We start from the raw sequence: 27,458 nt of genomic DNA, 5'->3' as shown, positions 1-27,458 counted from the left end.
AAGGAAACTGTTACGGTCCCTACTTAAACAAAACTCATGATCCTAAGACAACATAACATAAATAAACAAAGGCCAATGTGCTCGAACTAAATTATAACGTAATCAGCGAAAAAATCCAAAATGACAAGAGATGGGGAGTCCAGCAACATAATAGATAACAACCACTCCAAACAACCCCTTTCCAAACATAGGATAACCTAATCATAAATTTGTTACAAACTGTGGTGGTGTAGAGAAATAAGGGAAAGCAAGAAGTCCGCTTCCTTCTGTTTTAAAAGCCTGACATCATCAAATCAACCTATAGAAAACCAAAAAGGGAAAAAGACAAACAAGATCAATGTAAAGTAATAATCACGAGCAGGGGCGTCATGGTGGCACAGTGGGCAGCACGATTGCCTCACAGCAAGAAGGTCACTGGTTCGAGCCTTGGCTGGATCAGTTGGCATTTTTGTGTGGAGTTTGCATGCTCTCCCTCTGTTGGCATGGGTTTCTTCCGGGTGCTCCGGTATCCCCCACAAGTCCAAAAACATGTGGTACAGGTGAATTGGGTTGGCTAAATTGTCCCTTGTGAATGGGTGTGAATGGGAGTGTTTTGTGTTATACATATTTTGTTGTACATATTTTATGTATTGTTAGGAATGTGTCTAATTTGTATGATTTCATGCAGAGGAAAATGTCTGATTTTTAAACCCTACCCTTTATTGGGAAATGAGTAAAAGATTTATGAATGAGATTATACAAATTATACAAATTAAAAAAGTGTTCTGTCTGTAGACAAGATCTTAATACACATTACACTTGAGTGTCATTGCAGATCAGAATTATTATGTAAATTAGAAAATGCTAGAATTTGTTTGCATCTTTTCATCATCTATATTTACAAAAAAATGCTTACAATTTACACATCCATTCTTATGCTCTTTAATAAGCTCTACCAGGGCTCATTAACAAACCAACAACTTTTATTATCAATGAAATTGTTTAATCTAAAATCCTTCATTAGACTTTTGGAGATGGTTTAGTGGTGATGGTAAACAAATGTGAGGTATTGACTTCAGACTCTTCACACCATAATGCTTTTTGAACTAATCTTTGCTGTTTAGGCTGTTGCTGTTTTACCAGCATTAGAGCATCCATCGGTAACAATTGTTATAATCACCACCAGCCTAATACTTTCATATCGCTTATAAACGTCCAGTTTACCTCACGCTCTGTTGCTGGAGAATGAGGCAGCCCAGAAAAGGCAATGCAGTTAGAGATAATTGTAAACAGTAGTAGTAATAACACCAGGCCCAACAGTGATAACAATTAGATTTGATTTCATTTGAGGATGCCTCCACAGCTGCTACCCCTGCCCCCCATAGTCCTCCAACCCCTCGAATGGACCACTCTGAACCCCAGCACCTAACAACAACCCCACCCCCAACCCATGGGGCCCGTCTCCCCCTCAGATTAAAGTGGGTGTGTTAATTCGGTGGTGTAGCGATCGAAGAGCTCTGGCAACAATGGGAAATGGGCTATTGATCAGACCTGCTCAGATTAAGACTGGGGACTGGAGCTCTTTCTTGCTCTCTTTCCCTCTCCTTTTCTATTCAGTTTCCCATCCTTCTCTTCAGTTCTCTTACAGCTCATCTGTTCTTCCTTTTTCTGTCCTTTTATTTCTCTCTCTTTCTATTTGTTGTTACTTGTTCTAGCCATTTGCGTCTAAAGATGTCCACAGGCTTTTCTTTGACTGTCTTTTCCTTTTCTCTGTTTGTGCTTCCTATATTTCAGTGGATGCAAAACTACTACAAACAGGCTCTTCTTTTTTCCCCCAAAATTAAAAAAATATATATATATCATCCATTTATTTATTTAAGTGTCAATCCCAAGAGACGTTAATCCTTCACAAACACACAACAGCAGTACAAGATGTCCTTTGCCAGCATGGTGTGGTTGTGAATCGGATCCACATTGTAAAGTAATAAACCATACAGTAAGGAAGTGGACAGTTAATCCATACGGTGCAAAGTGAGCTTTAAAAATCTCAGCTCTACCTATACGAATAACCTCAATCACTGATAATGGGATAGGTCAGTCTTCCCCCTCCCACCTAATAGATGCACCATCAGTTGTCACCACAGTCACTGACATTAGCACAAACCACGCACCTTGCATTCATAATGCCATCAGAGAGGCCTGTAATATGCAGCATATTAGGGTCTATTACATCTGTCTCAGGTCGTATATGCACATCCTCTTATTAAACATTTGGTAGTTGTGACTTTATCTTAGCTGTTTTTTAACAAGTGTGTTTGTTATCTGAAAATCATGTCCCTTGTGTGCATGTTAATGTGATTGAGGGGGACAAAAATTATATATAGTTGAAGTCAGAATTGTTAGCCCCCTCTTGAATATTTTCCAAATGATGGTTAACAGAGCAAGGAAGTGTTCACACTTCACAGTATGTCTGATAATATTTTTCTTCTGAAAAAGTCTTATTTGTTTTATTTAGGCTAGAATAAAAGCAGTTTTTTAAACAATTTTAAGGTCGAAATTATTAGCCCCTGTAGGCTTTATATTTTCTTGATATTCTACAAAACAAACAATCATTATACAATAACTTGCATAATTACCCTAACCTGCCTAGTTAACCTTATTAACCTAGTTAAGCCTTTAAATGTCACTTTAGGCTGTATAGAAGCGTCTTTGCGAAAAATATCTAGTCAAATATTATTTACTGTCGTCATGGCAAAGATAAAATAAATCAGTTTTTAGAAATGAGTTATTAAAACTATTATGTTTAGAAATATGTTGAAAAAAACTGCTCTCTATTAAACAGAAACTGTGAAAAAAACAAACAAACATGTGGTATAATAATTCAGGGGGGCTAATAATAATAATAATAATTATATATATATATATATATATATATATATATATATATATATATATATATATATATATATATATATATATATATATATATATATATATATATATATATATATATATATATATATATATATATATATATATATATATATATAAGAATTTTTATAATAAGAGTTATAATAATATAATATAATGATATTTTTGGCCATTATAACAATTTTTATATAAGCAAAACTTATTTCTGACCTCCTATCGTTGATTCCCATAAGAACAGATTCGTGACCCTAGTATTTGTGTTCACTAGGGGGCGATAAAGAGGTACATGCTAGTATTATTGTGTGCAAGTCAGTTCATTATTTTTGAGACTGTGTAATTGGCAGAACGTTTTAAATTTTCACCACTCAATCTGTCTTTCTCATTTCATTCTCTTTTATGCATCCCCTCTTAGTCTCATCATATGCCTTATTCCACACCCCAGTGGGTTCCATAGGTTTACCTAATGGATTATTACGTAGTGGATCAATTAAGTCATTTAAGTTTGTTAAGTGCAGTCAATGACTTGGAAAACGCCGTGCAGAGTTGGAGTGATGTTTACCCCTGTTAGTAATCCAGATTGAGTGTAGATTGACTCTTATTTGAAGTTGAAGTTTTGTTTTTTTAACAATGTGACAGTTAAAGGATTTTATCATCGATTATTACTACGGTCAGAAGTTGTTAAAAAAATCAACGTGGTCTTATGTGCACCGCCAGGATATGGCTCACGAAACGTCACTTGAGGAAGTTTGATGATATGATACAATAATATACATTATTTTGTTGTTTTACGAGCAAAATAAAATTACGGTTGTAAGTGTGGTTTTAAGAAGAGTGTGCTGACTGAAAGAAGTGGCTATTTTGGATTGAGTGGGTGATTGTGAAGCTATATAGGATTTCCTGGAAAGAAATTAAGTTCAAAAGCGAAATGGACACTGTCTGGAGAAAAGCGAAAGGCTAGTTGTGTATGCTTGAATTTTAAAACAAGAGTAATGGGGATTTTCTGCGAAAAGAATGAGAGGGAGAGAAGAAGGGAGGGAGGGAGGGAGGACAACACACACACACACACACACACACACACACACACACACACACACGCACTTCATATACGAGACAGAGGAGCGGAAACGGGTCGAATCCTACTTCAAATTCTCTTTCCTCTCGGCTTGTCGACCGGGGAAAACAAACCGACCCGAGGCACAGCGAATGGGGATTTACTAATTAACTACTTACCGAGAGATGCACACCTCCTCAGCGCCCTCCCTCCCTCTCATTCAGTTCCCTCGGTCGTGGTTATTAGTGTAGAGGTGCTTCCACGGTTCCCGGCTCCGCGCGCCCCCGGATCACACACCAGGAGAGTGAAAGCGCACACGGGTTAGATAGTTTCTACTTGTGGACGGCTGGAGATCACGATCAAAAAAGACTGAGGTATGTCATCCGCACTGTGTTGTAGATACATTTAAGATGATAAGATTTCACAAAGTCTACATTTTTAAACTTTTGTCGCTTTCGCAAATTCGTAAAGAGGTGCGCTTGAGGTGTTTAAAAACTTTTCATTTATAAGATTTTTTGTTTAAACTTATTTGCGAAATATATCATTTGTATGTATTTAGCTCAAAGTGTTTTGGTAATTCTTAAAAGTTAGCTACTATTAAATGCCATTTTAAAATTATGAATGTAAACTAGGCTACTAATTTATTGTTATATTGTACAAACATATAGTAAATGTATAAATATGACAGATCTTTGGAGTTTTTTGGGTAATTTTGAAAAGAGCTGACGTCCGCGTGCACACTGGCAGTTCGGTGCGCCGCGCGGACCGTGCCAAGTCGGATTAGCTGTTAAGTGTCTCTATTTGTTAACGCTGTTCGTTGAGCCCTCACCTACACGCCACACTATCAATCAGTCAATTAAACAGTCACTCTCACGGCAACTAGAGACGTTTAATGTGGACTAAGCGCCGGGCGTGTGTGTGTGTGTGTGTGTGTGTGTGAGTGTGTATCCCTTCGATCCGGCAAATGACCAAGCTCAATTTACTCTCACAAGTGCATAACGTGAGCTGCTCCATTCATTCATCCTTGTCATGTTAGCCACTGGTCTAATCCAAGCGAAAGGTTAAAATTTACTTTCTTTCCATATAAATCAGGAAAGCCTACAGCTTGGCTATCTGGTTTATTTCTTGATTTTTGAAAAATGTTGGATTGTAGCCATTTAGAATAGAATGTGAATTATAGAGTGCATATATATATATATATATATATATATATATATATATATATATATATATATATATATATATATATATATATATATATAGTAAAGCATTAGTAAAGCATCATGACGTTTGATTGTAATATCTTTTTAGTTTGTGTCAATAATTTTAACAGGTTTAATATTTAACGCTGTGACCTAAAACTTTTTGCTTTTCACTTGCGCAACTAACTAAGCACATGCAGTGTTAATACTGTTTTTGTTGGAAACCTTTCAGGCGTCCTGCTCAATATGTTTATGATACATCGTTGAAAGTTCTTCTATGCTGAGCCTATATTTGATCCATAATTCGGTTAGTTCGTTTTATAAAAAAAAATGTTGCATCAAAATGTCTACCACGGGCGATCTTTGATGCATATCCATGTTAGTGTAACGGGTATTAAACCTTAAAGGACCAAACAATTAAAATCAGAAGATTACTAAGAACGGGAAAGGAGGTAGTGGTGATGCTGAGTAACTCACAGAGACAAAAAGGTATGTTGCACAACGTTGTTCTGTATTAAATACACACACAAAAGAAATAACAATAAAATAAACACTAATTAAAAAATATACCCCGGGTGCACCCTTTATATGACGTTGTAAATTTTGTTAAATTCACAATTAACACAAATAGAGGAGAGTTCAAATAAATCAACAATTTCCAAATTGTTTTGTTACATGTAACCAAATAAAATTTTTCCAAATATATCAAGTTTCAAATCCAGGAAGATCAAAATAAAATAAATTAATTATTTACTTTCAACTGTCTTTTGGGTACTCACAAAATGTCCTCCTCTTGGAAAAAAAAAGAGAAACAGTCTTAAGGATCAAATCCTCTTACTTGAGTGAAGGGAAATAGTAGAAAAAGCAAGTGTCCTTTTTCCCTAGAAATCAGTCCTTTCCTGTAGGTCCACTGAAACTGCACTTGGGAGGCTCGCCATCAACCGAGAATCGCAAGAGTTCCAAAATCCAGCAACGATAAAAACCTGGCCTGTTTTCACAGACCAGAGCAAATATTCAGTATTACAATATGATAAAAAAATATATACATAAAGAACAAAATAGCATAAAAACATCCACAAAACATATACAAAAACTACTGTCATAACAAATAACATTAATTTCAGTTACCTGTTCTTCTAATGTATTCTTTTTTTAATTCCTATCAGGTACACGTGACCACAGTGATGTCTGTGAGCTGTAGTAAATAATAAAACACCATGCGGTTTTATAACCTTGTGATAATGGATAATTCTTCCATTAAACAGAAAGATACAACTTTCTATCACTTCTTAAACATGAAACTAATAAAATATTATCACATTCAACATGTTGTCACTCAATATGTTTCTATTATTTTAGCAATAAGCTAATGATGAACTCACCGAGTCAAAATGCATCCATCGCGCTCAAATCAGCATATATCTACTCAATCCCTCGCCATCCTCGTGCTATAGACTTATATTTTTAACATTATATTGGTTTTAAAAGTTTTAACTAATGTATTTTCGCTATATTTACTTTATAATCACTCGGTTTTCCTTTCTGTCACGCTGTGTGTCTCTTCCGATGCTTTAGTAATATCCGCAACCACAAGGGGGCGGAGATGAGCATCCAGCGCTCTCATTTGCTGACTTAAGACTGCTGACAGCCTGACACCCAATCAGAGAATTATAACTCACATATACATGTTTTAACATTTTTTATACATTTTATTTTAATACTTATTTTAGCATCAACACTTTAACACTTTAATAATGATGATGAGGTGTATATTTATTTATTATTTTATCTGTTTTTATTTGTCTTATCTATTTTATCTGTCTAATCTGTTTTATTTACACCCATTCATTATTTTATGGGGGTTACACCTTCCCCTCTTGAAACAATGCAAGTCCCTTTGCATGCTCTGAGCGGTTGGGTAGTCACTATGTTTGCTGGAATGTCAGAAGTTATAGGAGAATCACCCAGATCTTCAACACTATTGAGAGAGTTAACAAGAGCAGTGCTTAATCCTTGGAACAGAGACTGAACAACATGAGACAGAGGATTTCCAAGCTGAAAGTAGGTAAGTCTCTCAGGTTTGTCTCTCTCCCTTGCAGAACGTCTTAGTGGAGGTATTTCTTGTTCTGATTGTTGTTCTTCTCTTTCACAAGAACCAGAGTTTTCTGAATCATTTGCCTCTTCAACTTTACTCTCTCTCTGAGTGGGTAAGTCTTTACTGTTATCAGTTTCAGGTTGGTCTTTTCCAGGTGTCTCAGTTGTTTCACAGACTTCCAGAACATCATCAGATGGGTTATAAACTGAAGAGTGTACAGGTGCATTATAAACTGGAGGATCATTGGCTGAAAGATCATCAGGTAAGTTGTCAACTGGAGGAGTTACAGGTAGGTTATCATTTTGAGTTCCTTCCTTGCATTGAGTTCCATCTTTTCCGAGGTTTTGACCAGCTGATTCATCAGCTAAGGACACACTCTTCCCTTTTACTGGTTGGGGAACATCATACACTGTAGAGAACTGCAATGGTTCCACATTTTGATGGTTATCACCATACCACTCATAATCCTCATCTTCTGGACTAAGGAAAGAACAATCCTCTTCAGGTTGTTGGAAACCTGGATTCTGCCTTGTTCTAGGTCTTGACATTTTGGGTGGGGAGGGGTTTGAACTGTTTGACAATGGCAGGTAACCACAAGGAAGAAGGAGGTCCCTATGAAGGGTACGAAGGGGACTTTCACTGTTTTCAGGATGAACGGTGTAGACAGGTAAGTCGCCAGCCTTCTTTACCACCACATACACCTCAGATTCCCACTTGTCCGCTAACTTGTGCTTACCACGCAGTCTGACATTTCGCACCAGGACACGATCCCCGACCTCCAAAGAAGAATGAGTGACAGATTTGTCAAACCTGGTTTTGTTCTTTTCAGCAGTTTTCATCATACCTTGTGAAGCAAGCAAATAGCTTTCCTTCAAGTGGGATTTTAGCTGTTTCACATACTCTGAATGAGGAATGACATCTGATTTCCCATGATGAGGCAGACCAAAAGCAAGGTCAACAGGCAATCTTGGCTGTCTGCCAAACATCAATTCATAAGGAGTAAACCCAGTGACTTCATGCTTCGTACAATTGTACGCATGGACAAGTGGCTTGACAAAGTCTTTCCAATGGGCTTTATCTTTCTCCTCCAAAGTACCCAACATGCCCAGCAGGGTCCTATTGAAGCGTTCAACCGGGTTTCCCTGCGGGTGATAGGGAGTTGTTCGGCTTTTCTTTATGCCTGACACTTCACAGAGCTCTCTGATGACATGTGACTCAAAATCAGGGCCCTGGTCACTATGCAAGCGTTCAGGAAACCCATAGTGTGTGACAAAGTTCTCCCAAAGACACTTTGCTACTGTTTTAGCCTTCTGATTAGGTGTAGGATAAGCCACTGCATACTTGGTAAAAAAGTCAGTAATAACCAAGATGTCTTTGGTATTACTCCTGTCAGGTTCCAATGAAAGGAAATCCATACACACCAGCTGTAACGGCCTAGTGGCATGAAAATTGACCAGAGGAGCTGCTTTTTGGGGTTGTGCCTTCCTACGCACACAGCGACTACACTCCTTGACTTTTCGTTCCACATCTGCAGCCATTTTTGGCCAGTAGAAACGAGATCGAATCAGATCTACAGTCCTCTCAATCCCTAGGTGACCCATGTCATCATGTAAACTGCTCATCACCAAGGGCCTTAAATCCTCAGGGAGTACTAGTTGGTAAGTGAGTAAATTATTTTCCTGCCTTCTTCTATAGAGTATTCCATCTCGCAACTCAAGTCGATTCCACTCCTTTAGAAAAAGAGGAAAAGTTGGAATCTCTTTTCGCACTGTAGGAGAAGGTTTCTCCCCCAACTCCAAGTGGAAAATGACTTCTCGAAGGACTGAGTCTGCTCTCTGCTTTTCACCAATCTCATGTGGTAGGTAAGGCATAACAGGTAATCCATCTAAATTACAATCCTCTCCATACTCATCAGGTATAGCATCAGGACGGAGTGCAAGTGATCCCACCAGTGCAACCCCAGAAGCTGCGTCTTGATTGATAAGGTGCTTTTCGCAAATAGCATGAACTACATCATTTGGGGCACTAACAATGTCAGCAGCATCATGGTGATGGTGTTGTACAAATTGATGGATTCTTTCCTGCTCTTTACTGGACCAAGCAGTCTCAGGAATGGGTTCCTGGGGTCTCCTTGAGAGACTGTCCGCATCTACATTCTGCTTGCCAGCTCTGTATTGCAATTTGAAAGAGAAGGTGGAAAGAGCTGACAGCCATCGATAACTTGTAGCATCCAATTTTGCTGTAGTGAGGATATAAGTCAAAGGGTTGCTATCTGTAATAACGGTGAATTGGTTACCGTATAAGTAGTCATTAAACTTTTCAGTCACTGCCCATTTTAGGGCAAGGAATTCAAGTTTGTGAGCAGGATATCTAGACTCACTGTGAGACAAACCTCTGCTTGCGAATGCTATTGCACGCATCTGCCCATCCTGTTCTTGATAAAGTGCTGCCCCTAGTCCCTTTGTACTTGCATCAGTGTGGAGAAAATAAGGGAGTTTGGGGTCAGCAAATCCCAGAATAGGTGCAGAAGTGAGTTTTTCTATAAGGGTTCGAAATGCTTCTTCACAAGAAGGCGTCCATCGGTCACCAAAGGACTCTTTTGGGTTATGGTACTGGCTTCCTTTGTTACACTTCTTGGCACCCTTTCTTAGCGGAGGATATCCTGAGGTCAGATCATTAAGTGGCTTCACTATTTTAGAGTAGTCCTTGATGAAACGACGATAATATCCCCCAAAGCCTAAGAAAGACCTAAGTTCTTTTAGGTTTTTAGGTACAGGCCAGGTTTTTAAAGCTTGGACCTTCTCAGGGTCAGTCTCCACTCCATGCTCTGACACGATATGTCCCAAATAGCGGACTGACGTCTGGAAAAACTTACATTTTTCCAAGGAGAGTTTCAGACCATATTCCTTTAGACGAAACAGGACATTTAATAGTCGAGTCTCATGTTCTTCCAATGTGTCTGAGAAAACTATTAAGTCGTCCAAGAAAACAAGTACCTCCTTCAGATTAATGTCCCCCATACATTTTTCCATTAATCTTTGGAATGTACTTGGGGCATTCGTCACACCCTGTGGCATGCGATTAAACTCCCAAAATCCCAGCGGACAGACAAAGGCGGTTTTGGGTTTGTCTGCCTCATCCACTTCTATCTGGTAGTACCCAGACTTTAAATCGAGGACAGAGAACCATTTAGATCCTGTCAGAGCCGAGAATGTTTCCTCAAGATTCGGCAAAGCATAGGCATCTCTCACTGTTTGAATATTCAGCTTGCGATAATCTATACATAGACGTACATCCCCATTCTTCTTTCTCACCACCACAATTGGGGAAGAGAAAGGTGACTCTGATTCCCGGATGACTCCACTTGCAAGAAGATCTTGTAGATGCCTACGAACTGCCTCAATATCTTGTGGATGAATAGGTCGTGCCCTCTGTTTAAAGGGAGTTTCATCGTGCAATTTAATGCTATGCTTCACTTTCTGGGTGTGGCCAAAATCTAGGTCATGATGACTGAACACTTCAGGTATTTCTCTGAGTTTTTTAGAAATGCGCTCCTTCCATACCTGGGGTAAGGGGGAATCACCGAAGTTCAGAGTGAAATCACCCTCTCCATTACTATTGGAAATTTTTGAAAGAGGCTGTAAAGAATCCACAGCATGGAGCTCAGCGATCACACATCTGGGTGGTATAGTAATGTCATGATTTGTCTCATTGGTAAGCACAACTGGTAGGCTATTTATCTGGTTCTTGGGCTGATTAAGGAGACACCGCTTGACAAACACCCCTCCAGGTAGAGATGAATCAGGTGAGTGCTCCACAAGTATAGTTTGATCTATTCTGTATGGATTTGAAACTGAACCTCCCACCACTACAGTCTGACCAGCCATTAAAACTTTGGGTGCTCGACCCCTCAATCGTACATGGCCAAGAACACCACTTGTGTTTTGTCTCCATCTTATTTCAAGAGTTTTAAGTACCACTTTGTAACCATATGAACAAGGTTGAAATTTTGGGGGATCAGCACTTAAATACTTCTTATAGAGAACATCCAAGGTGTTTGTCCCAATAAGAACCATTGACTGATTGTGAGCTTTTACATCAGGAACTACTAAGGCTACTGTAGGTATTTCAACGCTCACTCCTAGTAATTCTTCTGGAAAGGTAATTCCCATTTCTATGTAGCCTTCGTATGGAACAGATAGACCATTTGCGCCTTCTACTTCCAGGATATCATCAATGGACTTAATTGGGTATCCTGAGAGATGCTGTTCATAGAAGGACTTTGGAACTGTTGTCACTTGAGAGCCTGTATCCAATAAACAGCTGCATTTTTCATTGGCTATAGTAACTTCAGCAATGCTCATAGCACCTATTAACCCCTTTGGCAAGCTAGTGCTTTGCACTTTAGAAACCTGACTTTTTTCAAAAACATGATTAGTATTGGGACATTGTGATTCCAACTCAGCCCCTGTCTGTCCCACAACAAGGACTGATTCTAGTTTAAATCAGGGTTGGAGTTGGCGTTCTGAGAGTCCCATAGTAGCTGTTTTTCTCTCAAAAGTTTACGCTTGGCATTAACAAGTGTGGGGTTTGGCTCAGAAGTGCAAGAGGATGCAATATGACAATCCTCACCACAGGTAAAGCAGTACCATGGTCTAGGCCTGTCCTTTTGTCTTTGGCTAACTGGAGTCCTAGTTAACCGGTTAGCAGTATCTGACTTCTTTTTCTCCTGTTTATTTACTACTGCTTGCTGTGAAGCTTTCTTTTGGGTTTTATGAGCAGGAACAAGGCTAGCCAACTGACTTTGTAGTTTTGCTATCTGTCTCTTGATCTCCTTAGTTTCAGCTGCAAGTGATACCATGTTTGAAACTTCTCCTTGCTCCACCTCAGAAGAAACCCACGTCCTTTGCGAGTGCATTACTGCTCTTGGTTTAGAAGACCCAAGATGCTGCTTCATACGAGTGACTTTTGCGGTGTGTTTGTCTTCTTCAGTGCGTAACATAAGTAGAAGCTGCCCAAATGAAGGAGGATTATTACGCCTTCGCTCTAGCTGCAGGTCAGTAATTAGATCATTATCCCAGCAGCCTCTACAGAACTGCTTGAGAAGATGCCGATCTGCTTCTTCAGGTGAGACACCACCTCTTTTTATTGTCACTCTCAAAGCTGTCTGCAATCTGTACAAGTAAGTAGATGGCTTTTCACCAGCGTCCTGCAGAGTATTCATGAACTTTGCAAGGAGTTCATCTCCATCCTCAACAACTCCAAAAGCAGAATCCAGCAACTGAAGGTAAGCTGATGATGGAGCTTCAGAGCTAAGATGTTTTATAACATCTGCTGCGGGTGGTAAAAGACTGTCTACTATTTTCCTGGATACGTTCAAATCAGATAAGGTGGAATCTTTCAGCATTAGCTCTACACTGGAGCGCCAAGTGTCGTAATCGACCTCACTTCCGGGTCTGGGACATTTTCCTGAAAATACCCTAAGCCTTTGCTGCATAAGTCCTTGAGTAGCCACTTCACCAGTTCTCACCACATGTTCAATTACGAGTTTTTGAACCTCAGGTGGATTTAACACCTCTGAAGAGGTTAAGAGGGGGGGCTTATTTGGTTTAGCAGAGGTATGCTGTGACAGTGAGTCATCTGGTTGACTAATTTTGACAGGGGCTGGGGTAAAACTCTCTTCAGGACATACCTGAGCTTGCGGTTCATCCAGATCCTCGTCATCAGCCTCTGTGTCAGCGGACGTTGGAGTAAGCTCAGCAGTCATTTGTGACAGCATCTGGCTCAAGACAATCTCAAAATCAGTCCCACTCAATTTTGCTACTTCTTTCAGTCCCTCCAGGTATGACTTTGTGACACTGGTTCCCTTATACTGTGTAAACACACTAGATAATGCTCTCACATGGTAAATAACACTTGGGTCACTGGATAGCTGGTGAGTATAAGGTAGCTGTGGCTCTAGAGAATGCAAAGCTTGGCCACTGGTATATTCAAGTATAACACTTTGATAAAACTCAGAATCCTTGTCACTAATAAAAACTGTTTTGGCAAAAGAACCATATTGTTTTAGGAAATCAAACAGCTCATCATCACTTTTGTCTTGTGTTAATCCGCTAATGATCACTGAATTCGGAATTTTAATCCCTTCTGCCTCTATTATATCCATTGTCAATTGTTACTGGTCAACGTAGGCAAAAATAATGGCTTAGAATGTAATTAATACTCAGCAACAGCGCCACCTCCTGGCTGGCTCGCCACTTTGTAACGGGTATTAAACCTTAAAGGACCAAACAATTAAAATCAGAAGATTACTAAGAACGGGAAAGGAGGTAGTGGTGATGCTGAGTAACTCACAGAGACAAAAAGGTATGTTGCACAACGTTGTTCTGTATTAAATACACACACAAAAGAAATAACAATAAAATAAACACTAATTAAAAAATATACCCCGGGTGCACCCTTTATATGACGTTGTAAATTTTGTTAAATTCACAATTAACACAAATAGAGGAGAGTTCAAATAAATCAACAATTTCCAAATTGTTTTGTTACATGTAACCAAATAAAATTTTTCCAAATATATCAAGTTTCAAATCCAGGAAGATCAAAATAAAATAAATTAATTATTTACTTTCAACTGTCTTTTGGGTACTCACAAAATGTCCTCCTCTTGGAAAAAAAAAGAGAAACAGTCTTAAGGATCAAATCCTCTTACTTGAGTGAAGGGAAATAGTAGAAAAAGCAAGTGTCCTTTTTCCCTAGAAATCAGTCCTTTCCTGTAGGTCCACTGAAACTGCACTTGGGAGGCTCGCCATCAACCGAGAATCGCAAGAGTTCCAAAATCCAGCAACGATAAAAACCTGGCCTGTTTTCACAGACCAGAGCAAATATTCAGTATTACAATATGATAAAAAAATATATACATAAAGAACAAAATAGCATAAAAACATCCACAAAACATATACAAAAACTACTGTCATAACAAATAACATTAATTTCAGTTACCTGTTCTTCTAATGTATTCTTTTTTTAATTCCTATCAGGTACACGTGACCACAGTGATGTCTGTGAGCTGTAGTAAATAATAAAACACCATGCGGTTTTATAACCTTGTGATAATGGATAATTCTTCCATTAAACAGAAAGATACAACTTTCTATCACTTCTTAAACATGAAACTAATAAAATATTATCACATTCAACATGTTGTCACTCAATATGTTTCTATTATTTTAGCAATAAGCTAATGATGAACTCACCGAGTCAAAATGCATCCATCGCGCTCAAATCAGCATATATCTACTCAATCCCTCGCCATCCTCGTGCTATAGACTTATATTTTTAACATTATATTGGTTTTAAAAGTTTTAACTAATGTATTTTCGCTATATTTACTTTATAATCACTCGGTTTTCCTTTCTGTCACGCTGTGTGTCTCTTCCGATGCTTTAGTAATATCCGCAACCACAAGGGGGCGGAGATGAGCATCCAGCGCTCTCATTTGCTGACTTAAGACTGCTGACAGCCTGACACCCAATCAGAGAATTATAACTCACATATACATGTTTTAACATTTTTTATACATTTTATTTTAATACTTATTTTAGCATCAACACTTTAACACTTTAATAATGATGATGAGGTGTATATTTATTTATTATTTTATCTGTTTTTATTTGTCTTATCTATTTTATCTGTCTAATCTGTTTTATTTACACCCATTCATTATTTTATGGGGGTTACACCAGCACAAAGTATATATCTCATCAATTATTACTTACCCAGTGTTTTTGATAAGTGTTTATAAATCAATAAACAGATATTTTGCTTTAATCATTTCAGAAGTACTCATCTATCCATGGATTTTTTTTTAAATCAGCGAAGTATTTTGTTTGGATTTGTTCAATTATTCACTAAATGTGTGCCCGTTATGAAATCTACAAAGTTGTTCTGGCTTTGGTGTTTGCTCTTTTACCTTTGCAGCTCTGCCTCTGCTCATCTCTGAATTTCGTTGCTTGTCTTTTGAAATAGAGTTCCAGCACTTAGCTAAATCTTGAAAATGTTGAAGTCACCTATTAGCGAACTTGTATGAAAAATATGACGCTGTAAAAATGTTTACCAAGGTGGTGGTTAGAAGTATTAGTTGAGCTTTATTTATTATATTTAGTAATATAATAAATAAGAAGTCATTTTGCTGCATTTTATCACACTGGTGTATATATTAAAATAATGAATAATTTATTAAAAATCAAAGCTATTGTCGATTGTAATAAGTAAGCCCTTTTTTTTACAGACTTTTGGATGTTGATAATGTCTTATACGTTAGCCTACATTTAATGTTTGCTTAAATTTATTATAACATAATATGGAAGTTGCCTGATGAGGCTTTAATTTTGATAGCCATTTTTATGTGCAATACTGTAAACTATTAATCACTGAACTAATTTTTATGGACTACTATAAATAATAATAGGCTAATAATAATAATAATAATAATAATAATAATAATAATAATAATAATACCTTTAATAATTCTAATACTAATAATAATAATAATTATTATTAATCTTGTAATTAAGCTAATATTACAGAAAGAGATATTTGAAAAAAGCAAAGCAAAGACTATTAAATTATGGGTATTGTCTACGGGAATTGTTGTTATTATAGTTATAATAATAATAATAATAATAATAATAATAATAATAATAATAATAATAACATTAATAATAATTAATATTATTAGTCATTTCATAAAAATGTCCTTATTTATAATTTTAAGACCGTACCTCCTGTATCAGTCCTATAACATGGCCTGTTGCATCTTCCGAGTTCACTGCATTCTTTACGTGTTTCCACATTATTTGATTTCAATCAAAGTAATTAACCGCAGGATGTCAGTCCACGAATTTGGACAATATCCAGAACATCCATTAATTCAATCACATGCCCGCCCGAGCCGTTCCTCTGCGGCTCCCTCCTGCGTCTATCTTTCTGTCAATATTTGTTGGAAATATTTCCGACATTAAATGGCATTTGGGGATATCTCTCCTCTCCACATCACTCAGTTCCCCCTCCCTCTGCCCCAACACAAGCTTTGCTTAGTCCGCGATACCGAATCTGTTCACCTGGCCAACTTTATTCCGAGTCACGATGCTCCGTTAATGGAAGTGGCTATAGCTGATAATGATGGTATACGCATTGACGCGACTGACACTATTGTGTTAATAATGATGACGAATATCCAGCCTGATCTCAATGTCATGATGGTAACAATTATAGTGTAATAATAATAATGACAATTATCATGATCATGATGATAACAATTATAGTGTAATAATAATAATAATATTATTATTATTATTATTATTATTATTATTATTATTATTATTATTATTATTATTATAAACGATAATAATAATAACACAATACTATAATACCTTTTTATTAAGTCTAAAAATAAATTATTAGTTTTATTAAATATTTTCTTTAGTTGTACTTGTGCTTTGCAAACAATTTTAGCCTATCGAAAAAAAAATTATAATAGAGTGAGGTGTTTTTCTGTTTATTTTACAGCTGATATAAGGTGCACTCTTTAATTTGTATTTAAAGATAAAGTTTGGATTTTTAAAATACTTTAAATTTGATACATTTTATTGACTCACATTTTTTCCCTTGTGATTGTCTAGAATGCATTTTGTTTATGCTATGAGCGCTGTCGCATGTTCTTTAGACGCTGATCCTCCCTTTAAAATCCAAACTCTTATTGAATTCGTTTATTGTTTTTACGCAAATGAAAACCAAAAGATCTTTTTTAAATTGCTGTTTAACTTCAACTCTTATGCTCTCAAATATTATTCCCTCTTATTATAGACCTCCATTAGCTGAACGCGTTTACTAACTTCAGGCCAATGTCGCTTTTATTAAATTCTCACATGGGATAACTTGCCAATGAATAGGCCTACCACAAATTGTGAGTTGTTTGTGTAAACAGCAATTTGATATCATTACTGCGTAGAAAAAAACTGCAGTCTTGTGCATACTGAATACAATTTCCCAGCAAATTAAAGGGGGGGGGGGGGGGGGATTCCAACTATTTGCTGTCGGATACAATAAAATAAGCGATTTTTGTTGCTTTTAACACTGCCATTTAACAATTTCACTTACCGTAAATTAGGAGTTGTGCTTTATAAGAAAGAAAAAGACATTTTAAAAACTTCTAAACCTAATTCTCTTTTTCAGCGCATCAGTTATACCGCACAGAACGGCGCAGTCTTTGCTCTCCGAATTGGATCAGATAAAGCCCAGAGAATCCCGTTCTACAGCCAGCCGCCACGGTGCTGGCTCCGGTCCTCGGTTTCCGTCTGAGGCGAGGCCACTTGGGAGTGCCGGTGAGTTCAGCACCGAAAACAAACACACAGAATTCTGCAGATAAAGCTGAAAACACTATACCCTCCTATTGCACCTCACACATATTTTGCTTCATAAATGATGCTTGAGCGCTACTACAGTGAGAAGCATCATTTTAATTTTCACTCGCATCACAAATTTGTTCACAACAGGTTGTCACACATAAGGCTTCACTTCGAAGCATCTGTTATTTTCATTTGGAAGCACTGAAATAGACGTCACCTGCAGTGAAAGTATTTTTATAAATAGTTTGAAACATGTATCACAAGTTAAATGTTGGAATGGATCCTTCTTTATTTTTAATTGTGATTTTTGTTGATTGGGATAAAAAAGTAAAGTCCGAACAATTAATTAACAATTAATTCAGATTTTTTTCAAAGTATGCTATTTCTTTGGGTTAATGTAACCTAAAAAACTATTTGTAATGTAATTGGCAATATTTAATCATATTTTTAATTGCACAAAGTCAATTTATTGTAGCAAACTCATAGATTTCACTGCTAAATCAAAACATTTTTTTTTTTTTACACAAACACAAATTGTTTAACAACTTTGAAAAGCAAAGGCTTTCACTGTCCTTTCTCCCTCCCCAATGTGCTCATTCTTCTCCCCTCGTTCACCTTCCATGCACCTCTAGTAGCTACAAACTTGTACACAATAATAACACCACTATATATCTATCTCTCTATCTGGCTTGTCGGCAGTGCGCAGAGTGCCTGGGAGCCTGAGAGTAAGGAAAGGTCAGTTAATCGATGGTGCCCAATTTGACAAATCCAAGCTAGTCTTATCATCCGCAGTATTTAGGGGCGATAGAGGGCCTCCGAGATAACTGTTTAATCCTGACGGCAACCGCAAGGCGAGAAGAGGAGATAGAAATGTCTACGGCAGAGAAAGAGACAGTAAGCTTGAGGGAAAGTTGGGGAGATGGTAGAGACGAGAAGGTGTAGGTTAAATAAAAGTGTTTAGAGGTTAGACATATTAGGCTTTTGGGACAGACAAAAGAGTGTAGAAAAAGAACGAAAGCTACAAACACTACCACCTAGGTTTTTAAGTTTTAGCATTATATTAAAGCGTTCTATGGTTGTTTATATTTCATATAAAATTCATACCATTCATACAAAATTTTAATAATTTTCGCACCTAATCACCTCACACTTGCATGACTTTCAATGCTCTGTAGAATACAAAAGAAGGTATGGTAAATTGTAAGTGTCTTTTCCATAAAATTAAAGTTGACCCATTGTTAACTTTCATTTTATAGACGAAAACTAAAAATATCTTGTGTTCGGACAACATAGTTTGAGCAAGTCTAAAAGAACTATAGAGATACAACCAAATGTAAATGATATTATACCTCATTTGTGTTTTAAGTATAATAAACACAGCCCTAAAAAACCTGTTCACAATAATAATTTATTTAATAATTCATTTATTCATTTTTTTTCCCAGTTTAGTCCCTTTATTATTCTGCGGTTGCCACAGCAGAATGAACCACCAACTTATCCAGCATTTGTTTTACACAGCGGATGCTCTCCCAGCTGCAACCCATCTGTGGAAAACATCCACACACACTCATACACTACGAACAATTTAGCCTGCCCAATTCATCTACAGCACATGTCTTAGGACTGTAGGGGAAACCAGAGCACACAGAAACCCACTCAAACGTGGGGAGAACATACAAACTCCACACCGCAACACCAACTGACCCAGCCGAGGCTCGAACCAGCGACCTTCTTTCTGTGAGGTGACAGCACTACCTTCTGCGTCTCCTTCATTAATTTATTAATTTACCATTTGTAAACTGATTTTGTTCATTTGCATTAAAAAAGATATTGATTTGAGATGGCACAGTGACGCAGTGGGTAGCACTGTCGCCTTACAACAAGAATGTCGCTGTTTCAAAGCTCTGCTGGGTCAGTCGGTGTTTCTGTGTGGAGTTTGCTTGTTCTCCTCGCATTCCCGTTAGTTTCCATAGGGTGCTCTGGTTTTCCCTACAGTCCAAAGACATGCATTATAGGTGAATTGGGTAAGCTAAATTGTCTGTATGTGTGTGAATGAGAGTGTATGGGCATTTCCCAGTGATGGGATGCAGCTGAAAAGGCATCTGCTAAGTACAACATGTGCTGGATAAGTTTCCAGTTCATTCTGCTGTGGCGACCCCAGATTAATTAAGGGACTAAGCTGAAAAGAATATCAAATCAATTAATTTCATTTATTAAATCAAGAATAACATCAAGAATTGGAACAAATTAAAAGGACAACTTGCAAATAAGTATGAATTGAGACATCTACATCGAAATGTCAGATCATAAAACAATTACGATGAAGATACCGATAAAAAAATAATTTTACATATAAAAGGACAGAGCTTTTACATAAATAATAATCATAAAAAAATAGAAAAACAATTTTCTTTCTTTTTCTCTCTCACCAGGTGACGTTAAAAACATTGATTGCCAAACAGAATCCTTCATGCTTTAAAGCGTTTGGAAGACAACAAAACTAGGCAAGGTAAACTTTATTTATAGGGCACAATTTTACACAAAAGTTGTTGATCTAAAGTTCTTTACAATAAAAATAAAATAATTAATAAAAAAATAAATAAAACTTGTAAAAAAAGAAAAAGGAGGGATGCATATATAATGTAATAACTAAAATATGAATATGAAATAAAATGCATGCAATACTCAAAGGCAAGGGAGTAGGAATAAATCTTTAAATTATATTTAAAAGTAGGCAAGGGATGGTAACCGTTTTCAAGGTACACTGCCGTTTGAAAAATTCGAGGTTTAAAACATTGAATTTCCTAAATCGCAGTATACCTTGAAACCGCCAAAATTTTTGTTTTTTTGTTTCTTAGGAAAACAGTATCTTCAGCAGAAAAAAAAATATCCAAAGATGCCATTTTAAATTGAAAAGAAATCTGTGTTTTTGAAAATAATGAAGACAGCTGAAGTCAATATTTCATCTGAATTATTTAGCCAGACATGTTTACTGCTCCAAAATACTTTAAATGTTTCTCAAAATAAAATATATTGTGTTCAAAGAGAAAAATTAGATGCTTATTTAAAAGCATCCAATGATGGAGAAATCCTAATGTTTGGAGGGACACTTGTTGCGGCCCGCAACACAGAAAGCTTGATCACCTTTTGATTTGCAGCGAGACCTAGGGCCAGACAAAAGAAACTGATCATAGGATCTTAATGGCCTACAAGCTGTAATTGGCCTAATAAGATAACAGATACACACCGGGGCTGAATTGTGTAATGCTTTATATGTGAAAAGAAGACCAATACTATGCGCCCATAATGAACATGATATCATTAGCTACTATAGTTATAAAACAGTTACAGCTTGTGGTGTAAATGGGCCTCAACACTTGTTGGCTATGAGTGGTGCTTAGTCAAGTAAACAGCCTCCTACTCTTGTCCGCTCTCGCCGTCTCAATACCAGCTCAATGTAATTCGATTGAGATTAGTTGCACTGGCATGACAGGAGATCCCTAGTATTGCCAAAACACTTAGGAGGCAATGACAGGCTCCCATCGACATGTGCTAATACAAGACTCCACGACTGGCCATGCATCACGACTACAGCGTATATGCACACTTACACACAGCAGAGGGGTTTAAGTGTGTGTGTGTGTGTGTGTGTGTGTGTGTGTGTGTGCATGCCTTTATGAGTAAGTGAGCTCATAACTTGGACAGAGCTAGAGATGAAAGTAAAAGATAAGAATACATCAGCGAAGAGCACTAGAGGGACAGAGAGACAAATGGCATAACGGGATTGAGTTATAATGTGCAGGAGAAGCCGAAACGGTGCTTGGGGAAGACAGACAGGGAGACTGATGGTGACTGAGTGAAAGTGCGGGAGAGGGAGATGAAGAGTAAGTGCTTTGAGAGGATGGATGAGGACAGGAAAGGGAGAAGGCACAGCCAAGACACGGAGCAGCTTTACAAGAGCGGAGATTAAGGCAACATGTCCCCGGTCAGTCATTAATCCGGTTTAAAAGCAATTAAGCTAAGACTCTCTGAGAGAGAGAGAGAGAGAGACCGAGAAATAAGGTGAGATAAAAAGAGAAAATGTGATTATTTTGGCTTTATTTGGCTGTTTAGCACATATAACCAGTGTAAGGAGGTGAAGCAACCTTGATTATTGTCCCCAGTACTTCGGACTTTCTGTCTCGTTCTTCATCTTTAGTGTGCATCACGGTCATTGATGTTCCAGATGTGTATCGCAGGTTACAGGTCGACACAGGGCCTTACCACATGTGTAATGTTTCTGCGATTGTGGTACCGATAGCGCTAGCATCTGACAGGTACACAACAGAACATAAATCACACCTGTGCGCACAAAGAGACAGTTTTATCACACAGTCTGTTCTGCAAAGTAATTAACAACTATGCATGCAGGGAAAGGTCAAAGCAGAGCGATGCTGAAAGAAGAGTCCTTGTGTGCGTGTTTTACTTTTTTTTGTAAACACTGCCTTTAGGGGTAATCTAATTTAATCATTATAGGGGAGCGTGATCATTAGGGCATCCACAGTATTTTGTGCCTCATGTTTACATAAGTCAGGATAAATCAGCATGATAGAGTTTAGGTTTAAAACTAGATGCCCAATTGCTATAGCAGTTGTACTGTATGTAAAATGTTATTAAGACAGATTCTAAAGGTTTTAAGTAGCAGAGGCCAGCTAGTGATGTGCTGTGCAGGTAGACCTCTAAAAAGGTGCTCTAGCGACAGACGCTAGATGCCATGGTTTAAGCCTCCTTGGTATGGCAACCAACTCCAATGTGGAAGGTTGCCAGTTCCATCCCAGTTCACAGTGGGTTTGGTGGTGTAAAACCAGCAGGGTTACATTGGTGCTGTGACACAGATGGGAGTGAGGTTTAGGGGGGTGAGTGTAGAAAAGGCCAGCTATTGAAGTGCTGTGCAGGTAAATCCCATGTCTCTGACCACTAAAAAGGTGCTCTGGCGACAGACGTTAGAGGTCATGGTCTTTAGCCTCCTTGGTAGAGCAATCAACTCCCATGCAGAAAGTCGCCGTTTCGATCTCAGCACAGAGCAAATTGGGTGGAGTAGGACCAGGGTTACATTGGTGCCATGACCCGGATAGGAATGAGGTTTAGGGGGGGTGGGTGTAACAGAGGCCAGCTAGTGAAGTACTTTGCAGGTAAATCTCACTTCTTGGACCTCTAAAAAGGTGCTCTAACGACGGACGCTAGAGGGCATGATCTTTAGCTTCCTTGGTAGAGCAACCAACTCCCATCTGGAAGGTCGCTGTTCCATCCCAGCCCAGAGCGGGATGGGTGGTGTAGGACTGGCGGGGTTACATTGGTGCTGTGACCTGGATGGGAGTGAGTGTAGCAGAGGCCAGCTAGTAAGGTGCTGTTCAGGTAACCCTCACTCCTCTAACCTCTAAAAAGGTGCTCTAGCGACAAATCTTGATGCCGTGTTCTTTAGCCTCCTTGGTAGAGCAACCGACTCCCATGCGGAAAGTCGTCAGTTCAATCTCAGCTCAGAGCGGGTTCATGGTGTAGGACCAGTGTGGCTAAATTGGTGCCGTGATCTTGATGGGAGTAAGGTTTGCTCTGCAGGTAAACCTCACTCCTCTGACCTCTAAAAGGTGCTCTAGCGACAGACAATAGAGGCCATGGTCTTTAGCCTTCTTGGTAGAGTAACTGACTCCCATGCGGAAAGTCATTTGTCCAAGCTCAGAGCGGGTTAGGTGGTGTAGGACTGGCGGGGTTACATTTACATGACCAGACCTTGTCGGAAAGAGTTAGAAAATATGCATAATAAAGCTTTAAATATAGATGATGGTGCATTAAAAGTGAAATAAGGGTTTGTTCACACTTGGGAGGATTGGTTTGATTAAAATTACATATACGCACACACATTTAATAATCCAGCACACAGGATTAAATTGGGTTTAAGCTTGGTTTCAAAATATATGCCATTCGATTTTAGAAAGATTTTTATGTTTGGTCTAAAAGTGTGAATACATTCACAATGTGAACACCGTGCTGCCCAATCAGGGTTTCTACTACTAAAGATTATACATTTATTTTTGGTCCAGACCAAATGAACCTAGATAACTGAAGTGTTATGTATCTACAGTATATTTCTATCTATCTGTCCATCTGTTCGTCTGTCCATCTGTCGAATTAACATACCAGTTTTTATTCTGTAAAGTCTTTATCATTTTTCATTTTAACCATCTCTCTTGTTCTCAGTGACACTCAGTAATGGAAATGCGGACAGTTGTTCAGTTTGAATGAGGTCTTACTCTGATCTTTGTGTTGCATTGGTTGCACTGCAACATTAAATAGAAAAAATAGACATCTTTTAAACGTGACAGATGAAGTCTGTGCAATCTTTCACTTTGCCCAAAGTGAAAATACAAAAGTGTTGACATAGATTTTGTGAAGTGTTGCTCATTGTTGACCAGGATGGAGTACTATCGACTGGCTCTTCCTGCTGAGGGATCGCTGTGCAGCCCTGAGGCCAAACCCACAGTGGCATTTAATACACTGCACTGGTGACCATACTGCGACACTACTCATGGTGTCTCTCTCTCTCTGTGTGAGCGTGTGCTCTTATTCATTCAATCACACACACACATCACGCCCACATATATTCACATTTAAAGACACAATCAGTATATGCAATACCTAAAGAATAACAGAAAATTTAGTGAAAACTGAAAAAAAAAAATTTGAGAAAAGAACTGCTCTCTTTTTCAACTGGGTTAGATGTCTCACAAAGTGTAAAGATGCAAAAGGGGACACAGAAGGAGAAGGGGGACAACATGAGAGAAGAAGATGCCACAAAGACAGCCTCTGGGTAGGATCTAATTTGCAAAAAGGGAGGAAGCACAGAAGAAGTTGTTCACTAGGGAGAGAGAAAAAAGAAAGACAAGGGAAAGACAGAGATACACAGATGGGAAGGAGAAAAGGGGAGGGGGGTAAAATTTCCATCAGGTTTTCAATTGGGGCGGATCAATAGTGTATTAGAGCTCACCTTGACCCCGCGTCTCCCCCCTCTCCTTACAGGCCAAGTCACTTGCACACACAGCAGGGGGCTGCAGAGGGACAGTGACTGCATTACTGCCTCCCTCACAGCAGCCGAAGTGGCAGAAAATGGCACAATAATAAAGGGAGCGAGTGAAGGAAAGACTGAGACTGCTGCTCGATGGCTCCGGGAGGCTGAGAAGCCTGCTGAGCTCTGCTTCAAAATTGTGAAACAAGCTGATTTACTAGATATTTCTGCGTTTACCTGCCTTCATAGATTTATAAGTCTCACTGTGCTTGTTCACACATATGTGCAAGCACAGGCAGCCCAGACTGAGCGTGCAAAGAGACAGTGAACTTCAATCCACTTCGGAGGCGGAGGCAGGGGGCAACGGGCACAAAGGAATCGGGGGGAGAGGTTGAATGAAAAAAAAAATTGATCTGGGAATTTAGCATTTAGACACAGTTTACAAAGCAATATGGAGGGAAGGCAAAAGAGCACAGGGGACCATATAGGCCACACACTTAACTTTACAATTGGTCAGCATCACCCAGGCGACCCGACTCCAAATATGGAAATCTGTGGAGGAAAGACTCTTTCTCTGGCTTTTTTATGGACTCTTTTGATGGTCAGGAAACTGGATGATCAGTATGAAATTTATGTTCTTTGGACGACACCGTAAAGACATTATTAAGACTTAGTGTCTTCTATCGTTTTGTCGAGACGCTGAGATTGTGCCGCTCAGATGAGAAGTTTTCTCCAGGCGTTTCCTCAACTATTGTTGGCTTCACACTGTTTCGCTCAGTCACACTTGCACACACAGCGACTAACAACAAAACAGAGGCGCGCACGCAGTGTCCCTACTGCTGAAGGGAAAAAAGAAAGAGAAAAAAGGAGAGAGAAAAAGAAATCGATCGCCGGGGATAGCGGTGCGCGTCGGAGGATCGTATCTTGTCAAAATAATATATTACCCTCATCCCCGGCTGATCGATGCGGTGGATTAGGGACGGAGGGCTCGCTCTCCCCTCCCCTCCTCTCTCTCTTTCTCTCTCTCTCGCTCGCTCGCTCTCTGCCTGCCGTTCCTTGCAGTTTAATATTTACCTCCGTGAAGGAACGGGCGCGACGGCGCTCACTCTTAATTGATTCCGACACTTGGGGCTCTGTGCTCGGGCTGTGGAAGAAGGCGGGAGGGGTGGCTGGAATTTAGAGAGTGTGAGAGGGAAGTGGCGAGGAACAAGCAAAAGAAATGAGGGTGAATAAAATAAGTTGATTCTCCTCATTTTAATGCATTTGAGATTTGTAATATTGGGCTTTTTACATATTTTGTCAGTTCATTAAAATTAAGAAAGAAGGAAAAGAAAAATGTGAATTGCTAAAACTTTAAGTTCTACCACATTCTGTAGCATTCAGGGCTCTTTCTGTAAAAAAATAAAAAATAAAGGTTCTTTATTGGCATTATCGGCTTTAACATAGTAGCATCCAATGAGCCATTTTATTTAATTTTTTTTTTAAATATTAACTAAAAGGTTGTTTATTGACTTCATTTGATTGAATTAATTTTACAAAGGTTCTTTATTAAACGTATTTCACACAAGAAAAAAAGTAGTTTTAAGAGCTGTTCACTGAAAGGTTATTTAGTGGTCTGAAAACGTTTCTTCTATGGCATCAATGCAAACAAACAAAAATATTTTGAAAAATGAAGTTAAGCGATGATTGATGAAACATTGATGATATAGAATATCAAATGAAAAGCAGATATGTTAAATGAAAAAAAAACAAATAGGAAACAGTAGCATAGATGAATCAATACAACAAAAAAAGGAAATGGCAAAGAGAAAAAGGTAAACACTTATGATAAAACGTTAAAAATAAAGAAGATTTTAAGTGTGACAAAAATGACAAAAGAAACTGCAATATGTTTTCACTTGCTAACATTAGATAATACATTATCTAACTTGAACTAATAATAAATGATATATTTTATGGTATACATTAGTCCTTTTTAATGTCAGTAAACATGAAATTATCAGTGTTAACAAATTCTGAATTTTAATTATATATTAAAACTAATTTTAATTTGTTGTTAATGTTGAAAATAACTTTAGATAAAGTATTCACATGTTATAGAAGGATTTTTTAAATTAATATATCATAATGTCAGAAAATAAAAGCTTACTATAAAGTTTTATTAAAATATTTCCGCAGCAAAAATGTGAATATTTTTGTTGTTTGAGGCATTTCACGTTTCTTGTTTTTGGTTTAAAAGCTCAGAGTCATTAAATTTTTTATAAAATATATGAGTGCTGCTATTTTCCAAGGATTCATCAAATTGTTAAAAATGACTGTAAAGAATTTTCAGTGTTACAAAAACATCAGTTTAAAAAAAATTAACAGTAATCTCATTCGTCACAAATATGCAGTGTTATAAGCAGGTAAATGATTCAAAATGGTCATAGATGAACCTGTAAAACAAATGAAAATGGCCAAAATCAGCTGGACACATTGGATTAAAGAGAACAAAAAAAGTTTACCCTTGTAAACTTTTTTGTTCTCTTATAGTGAAAACAAACAAACAAAACATGAATGGCAAGAGAACAGACAACCATAAAAAAGAAAAAAAAAACTGCGAGGATGGAGGGAAGGACGAAATAGTGAGGTGACAGAGTAATATAAAGAGGGATAGACAGTGAACAGGAACAATGCAGGGAGATGGAGAAAACAAGAGAGGCACCATATTTTTCGTTGAAGGAACTCAGCTGTCATCTTGTTCCGCCAG

The 27,458-nt window shown here is 38.1% G+C and overlaps 1 protein-coding gene across 6 annotated transcripts in view; it reads left to right on the top strand.

Moving 5' to 3' along the window:
* erfl1 (Ets2 repressor factor like 1) overlaps positions 1-27,458 on the top strand; it is an 80,217-nt gene that overhangs the window by 2,589 nt on the left and 50,170 nt on the right. For 2 of the 6 annotated variants that reach the window (XM_087287115.1, XM_087287111.1), the window contains 2 exons: positions 17,498-17,646; positions 20,103-20,179. The gene's annotated coding sequence lies outside the window, so the exon portion shown is untranslated. Of the gene's footprint in view, positions 1-3,965; positions 4,336-17,497; positions 17,647-20,102; positions 20,180-27,458 lie in introns of those variants that run through there. The other 4 variants (XM_087287114.1, XM_087287110.1, XM_087287113.1 and 1 more) reach the window with 3 other exon arrangements.

The sequence above is a fragment of the Danio rerio genome, chromosome 16, assembly GCF_052040795.2.
Source record: "Danio rerio strain M-AB ecotype USA chromosome 16, GRCz13ab, whole genome shotgun sequence".
Taxonomy (NCBI): Eukaryota; Metazoa; Chordata; class Actinopteri; order Cypriniformes; family Danionidae; genus Danio; species Danio rerio.
The sequence above is the reverse complement of the archived record's forward strand: the minus strand, read 5'-3'. Positions and strand labels throughout refer to the sequence as shown.